General features: G+C 46.0%; 1 pseudogene; it reads right to left on the bottom strand.

Annotated features, from left to right (window-relative positions):
• Positions 1–283: 283 nt before the first annotated feature.
• LOC141164730 (dihydrodiol dehydrogenase 3-like) lies at positions 284–5,743 on the bottom strand (annotated as a pseudogene).
• Positions 5,744–6,484: the final 741 nt, after the last annotated feature.

Genomic DNA, 6,484 nt, shown 5'->3' with positions numbered 1-6,484 from the left:
TCCCCTCCCAAGACTGGGCAGGAGGTGTGGCATGCACAGGATCCCTGACCAAAGGACCTCCCACCTGCTCTCAGACGTAATATCTCTATCACTGTGGCAACCAGACCCCTGGGGTGTCACACTTCAACAATTGAAAATGGACCGTCGCATACATCCCTCCGCACCCACTCGTGCGTCTGACCATCAGGATTATAGTATTGTATCAATACACAGTCTGCACCAAACAAAGTAAATTCTGTTCTTTTACCCCCCCCTCACTACCTCATTTAACCTCCCCCCCCTTAATCAAATGAATACCAACAGCCGTACTATGTGACTCTGGTGTTTAGCCTCATGCAGCCTAGTAGGCCTTAAGCACACGAGGCGCCGCAACATGAGTTGCATCAGAGACTCCCTCACTCCCCCCCACACAACGTTCCCAGAACATTCAAACGGCAGAGTGTCTTAACCCTGCCTATACATTGTAGGTGAAACCAGCACCTCAACAACCATATAAGTATATTGGCCTGCCCGAGGTATATATGAGAGCCAGGTTATGAGCAGTGTACAATAAATGTAAAATAACAATCATAACATTCATGGATATAAATTCAGTAGGCAACAGAGGAGTATTATCCACTAGGATTCAAAATCCCTGGATTATTATATTATATTCTGTCAAGGATCTTCACAAAATTGGCTTCAGCCCGTCCGGATTTGTCTCTCTTTTAAGTCCAGCCACTTTACAGCCTCCTTTGATGAATCAAAAAAATGAGTTTCACCCAGTGCTGTGACCCGCAGCCGTGCAGGATATAGCATTGCATAGGGTACTTGAAGTGCTCTCAATCTGCGCTTGATATCTTGAAATTGGGCGCGTCTCTTTTGAACCTCCACAGAGAAGTCAGGATAGAAGGACACTCTCGCCCCCTCTATACATAAGTCATTAGCCGACCGCGCCAATTGCAGGATTTTATCTCTATCACGAAAATGCAGCATTTTAATGAAGACTGTACGTGGCATTGCCCCAGGCGGCGGAGGTCTGGTGGGGACCCTGTGTGCCCTCTCAATAGCAAACATTTTAGAGAATTTATCTTTTCCAAAGGATTGCAGCAGCCATGTCTCAAAAAAATCCACCACCTCTCTGCCCTCCGCCTTCTCAGGCACACCCACAATACGCACGTTATTTCTTCTTAGGCGATTTTCAAAATCATCCGTTTTGTTGAGTAAATAGTTGATAGAGTCAGTAGCTGTTTTAAGTGCTTTAGTCATAGGGGTCACAGTATCTTCCAAATCCCCCACTCTGCCTTCTGTTGCAGTGAGGCGCTCCCTTATTTTCTGCAAATCATGGCGTATATGAGATATGTCTATTTTCACAGACCCTATATGTTCAGTAAGATCTGCTTTGCTATGTGAGATGGCCAGCAGCACATCTTTTAAAGTAGGCTCATCATCCTTTGTCACTGTGTCAATGTGTCACCCTGGCCTGGATGCCACAAGTGTAAATAAAGCTGTGTCTGAGAGCAAGGGGGAGGTTCTCTAGTCAGGGGAACATTAGCATGCAATGCCTCCTGTCTCAGGCCAGTAGGGGGAGCTGGCTGCCCCTATAAAAGCTGGTACTGGGGGCAGGGTTAGAGAGAACCAGATGACCTGTCTCAGGACTGAGACGTGTCTCAGCAGAGCAGGGACAGAAAGTTGCATTGTAACCTAAGAGGAAGTGTGGCAGGAGAAGAGCCACAAGCCAGAGACAAGAGGCGCAGTGAGCCTGTCTTGGCAGAGAAAAGACTTAACTTTACCAGACTTTGGTGTCTGAGGCTGGGAGGATTCTACATCCTCCAGCAGATAACCAGTTCGCAGGGGACTGTATATTCCTTGGCCTAAGAAGCCTGGAGGCCCTGCCACAACCGAAGGGACCAACAAAGCCGTACCAGGCTGGGAGCAGAAAGGAACCCACGTCGCAGGCCATACAGGCGAGAATACACGGAAAGCTCGGAAGCGTGGGCTGTTATCCTATAAGGAGGAGATAGTCAGAAGGAGCGCAGAAAGCACGGTAGGCCTACACCCTCACCCTGACCAGGGCCAATTTCCCCGTTGCTCTCAGACATCCAGGTCCCCTCCTAGCTGGGACTGTTTATGGGTCAGTTTACCTGTTTCAGTAAAGACCCTGGACTGCAACCTATTGTCTGTGTGCTCCTTCGCGCCTCCAGCACTACCGGTACTGGGACTCTCACCACCATCACTCCCACCATCCACTACACTGCCCTGGGGCCGCACTCTTCCCGTGGGGAGTCACACCATCCCAGCTGCACACATCATCAGCCCCAGCGGTCTGCCTTGCAGCGGCGGTACCTAATGACCGCAAATCCACAGGTGGCGTAGTCGGACATAATCAATAGCACATAACGGACTACCACTGGCCTGACCACCCTGAGCCATGGAACCGGGCTGCCACTACTACTCCCATCATTCCCTATTGCCCGGATCCGAGTGCCCCACGGCCCAGGGGGCGAGTCATCAACATCACTGGTAACCGGAGCCTCTCTGCTGGGGGGAGTAGTTGGACTGGGAGTCTGTATTTTCCTTTGATTTGACTTCTCCTGTGCCTCTCCCGCTGCCCTTTCCACATCCCCCTCCGTTACCGTGCTTTTCAATGACTGCACATTCTGATCGGGTGCAGGCTCCTCAACTCCTCCGCCGTGTGCATACTTGGAAAGCCGGATCGCCGTCTCCATGCGCTTCTCCCGCTGCTTTGGAGTCTCGGTCCCCGCCTCAGAGGCCGCGGCGCCATTTTGGCCCTCGTGCTGCGATGCGCTGGCCGCCTGTCTCTGCTTGCTGTCTCGCCGGGTCATCCCGTACTGCACCGCCGATTGCTCCCCCGCACTCCTGAGACCTCAGGGCACCTGGTAAGTCCTCTCAAATGCAATGTTTCCCTCGGGCAGGAAGGATTACAGGACAGGGTTACAGGAGCTCCTCTGCCACACGTCTGCTCACATACTCGGCCAGGCCACGCCCCCCCACAATATCAGTTTTAATCTAACATCGAACAAAATCAGAAGAAATTTGAGCTGAGGGATGTCTATTGTTTAAGATGTTTTCGAACCCATGGGTCAGAACTGAGGAAAAACAAAACCCTACATACCATAAGCTAAAACAAGTGGTTATTGTGGGCCCTGAGTTTCAATGGATGTCTAACCTTCAAGAGGCTTACACTCTAGTAAACAAGGGTATGGAGAATTTCCAAGGATCGCTGAAAAAGAAAGGGAAAAAACTACAAGTAGTTTGGGGGCAAACAAGCCCATAAAATGGATCCATCTACTGAGATTATGAACGTTGGCTCCGATGGCCTCTTTCTTTTTGTGTTGGGTACCATTTTGATTGGCTGACAGGGTTGTTTTTGATTGTGGACAAGATTATGTATGAACAAAAAGATAGAGACATGTTGTAGTAAACTATCTTCACTGGACCACCTTCTAACTTCTCAAGACGCTGATTCTTCTACCTCAAGATTCTGCTTGATTCTTTCTGGTTTAAAACTCTTAGCAAGAATCGCGATTCCTCTCTGCAGCATGTGTCGCATTGCCACCTGGGCAGGAGTTCGGCCATGTCTTTTTGCAATTGCACAGGGTCCTCCAGCAGGATTGGAGTAGTCTGGTCAACCCTGAAAGAGTGAAGATACAACAAAGATAATCGTAGACAGCATGCTTAACTAAAGAGGCTAAACTAAAGACGATGTGGTGCCTCCTCATTCTGTTTTAGCATGAAGCCAAGGATTGGAGAAAAAGGCTACAAACATTTGGTCAGCAGTCGTAGATGTGACTATGGATTGATCGATTCTCAGAGATTGTTTCCTTCAAGGAGGTGATATGTCACTTCTTACCAGTTCACATCACGGGTAGAGCCCAACACCCCAAATCCGACAAGGACTATGTTGTGCGACTTGCAGAACTCCAGGAGTTTGGACTGATTCAAGTAGATGTGACACTCAACCTGAAAATGGACAAAACGTCTCTCATGTATGAGGGGCACAGAGTAGAGATCCTGGGGAGGCAGAATATTTGTTCATTACCTGATTGCAAACAGGTTTGTATCTCAGTTCCGGCATATTAAGAATAAGCTCCAGTTGTTTATGGTTGAAGTTGGAGACGCCTATAGATCTGACCAGCCCGGCTTCTTTACAATCCTCCATAGCCTAAAAGTAAAAAAAGAAATGTGTCGCCCACTGCTGAATCATAAGAAGAGTGAGGGATTGAAAATTCTCTATTGTCTATATAGCCCCTATCCAAACCTGTCTCCATGGCTACAGACTACACATTTTGTGTAGTCGGATTTCCTTTTGTCTGTCCCTACTTCTTGCTAAAATATATTCACTAGATTTAAAGGAAGTTAGAAACAAATGGAAGGGAACATGACTGTAGGATCAGACCAGACAGGATTTTACTGGTCATCTTTTACCATGGAAACATATTGGCATTTAAAGGAGTTGCTTTGGAACAGAAGGAAATGGACTCTAAAGATGAGAAGAGGCAACGAGTCCATATGTATCTATATAGGATTGATTCTCATATGCTAAAAACACAATAAGACCGGCGGTAAACATTTGATTTCAGCATGTTAAGGGGGTGAGATCATGACTCAAATAGAAATAAACCAATACTAGAAATCGGTGTTAAATAGTAGGTCTAGGTGGCTTCAAAGATAGGTTGATTCCTCTACAAAGTTTAGATCCCTGTTTTAGGATTTGAGGGTAGGTCTCCATACCTTCCAGGTGTCCCGAATATCAGTATTATGATAAATCACTTTTCCATTTTCATCTGTCAGAAATAAATCATCACCGGGCTTAAAAATGAGAGAAAGAAATTCATAGAAATTTAGTAGACCAGGAGAAAAGCTGGGCCTGTCCTCCAGCCTCCCAGAAAATTTAAGCTGTGATCTTGTTATAAAATATTGTCATGAGGCGGGGAGAGGGGTCATATACAGACCTTCATTTCAACAGGAGTATGAATAAGAAAGAGATCTAAGTAATCCAGACGTAGGTTTTTCAAGGACTTCTCAAGAGCAGGACGGACCAACTCCGGGGACTGATAGGTGCTCCACAGCTAGAAGAATAGGAAACCCCAAAAATGTAAATTAAATTATAGGCCATTTGTGATCTATGGAATGCTATGGAATGGAGGATGATGGATAAGAACCCCAACATTGTAACGGTGGGGTGGCAATTAGTGGTTGCCACCTGGCATCTGTTACTTGTATAAAAGACCAAGTTAAGGGCTAAAGAAGACAACTCAACTAATGTTCCCAGCTTTACTAAAACAAGTACCTCTACATGGGAAGAATATCAATCCAGTTACCTTGGTAGTGCAGAAAACGTCTTCTCTCTTAACCGTCCCATCCGCGATCTTTGCATTAATCGCTCGGCCAACCTCAACTTCATTGCCGTATACAAATGCAAAGTCGATGTGTTGATACCCAACCTCAAGAGCGACCTCCACAGACTCCTCCACCATAGACTTGGGGAACTATAAGCAATGTCATAAAATAATGATACTTAGCATTTCATGACTGAACTGGCGGCCCTAGACTTGTAGCCAGCCACCTCCTCGGGGGCATAAGTGCCCAGTCCAACCGCCGGTATCTTGTGACCGTCATTCAGTGTAATTCGTGAATGTTTTGTTAGTGCCGTAATGCTGATAGTAGCTCAGATCAGTCCTCCAGATAGCGTTGAGTTGCTCGGCTGAACCCCAGCAGCTCGGCTCTACCTTTTGGAGCTCACGGAGAAAACTCCAGCTATATTCAGTTCTCTATGTTTGCATAGTGGGCTGAGAAGGGTGTGGAAATGTAGTATTTAGAAAATAACAGGGTGCCAACATGCCAGGGTGACTCCCTGTTAAAAGATGCCTGCTGTGGTCTACCACTTTCAACTGCAGAAATTGCAATGGAAAAATGGAAAAAGTTGCTTATTAAACACCCACACCCAGGATCGGTCTGCAAGTCGGAGGCTTGTCCAAGCCCATACCGCAGCCTGGATGTTTTGTTCACAGTGGTGAATATATTGCAAAGTAATTTTCATTATTTGTATATATAAACTTCATGAAATATCATTGGATAAATTATGAAGAAAAACAACGTGTTGTGCCATTTTCTGTTTTGCACAGAATAATTATTGGCCATACTACTATGTATGACTATGAGGGTACATGAAAGAAAACCCCGCAGAGTAAAGACTATCAAAGAGTCCAGAGACTATTAAAATATATAATGTTTATTCAAAAATAGAAAAATATGATAAGGGGGGGAGGGGACACAACACATATGTGATTGTTTGACATGTGAACAAGAAAAACAAGGAAGGGGCAATGCCTAATATAATGGTTGTCTATGATGCCATCACAGATAATAGTAGATATCCCAAAATAAACATGTATCCCAGTGGGAGCACGAGTCATTATACACATATACAGTGCCTACAAGTAGTATTCAACCCCCTGCAGATTTAGCTGGTTTGATAAGA

This window comes from Phyllobates terribilis, unplaced genomic scaffold, assembly GCF_046119375.1.
Source record: "Phyllobates terribilis strain yellow unplaced genomic scaffold, ASM4611937v1 Scaffold_10__3_contigs__length_209671492, whole genome shotgun sequence".
Classification (NCBI taxonomy): Eukaryota; Metazoa; Chordata; class Amphibia; order Anura; family Dendrobatidae; genus Phyllobates; species Phyllobates terribilis.
This window is presented reverse-complemented; position numbering and strand designations above follow the sequence as displayed.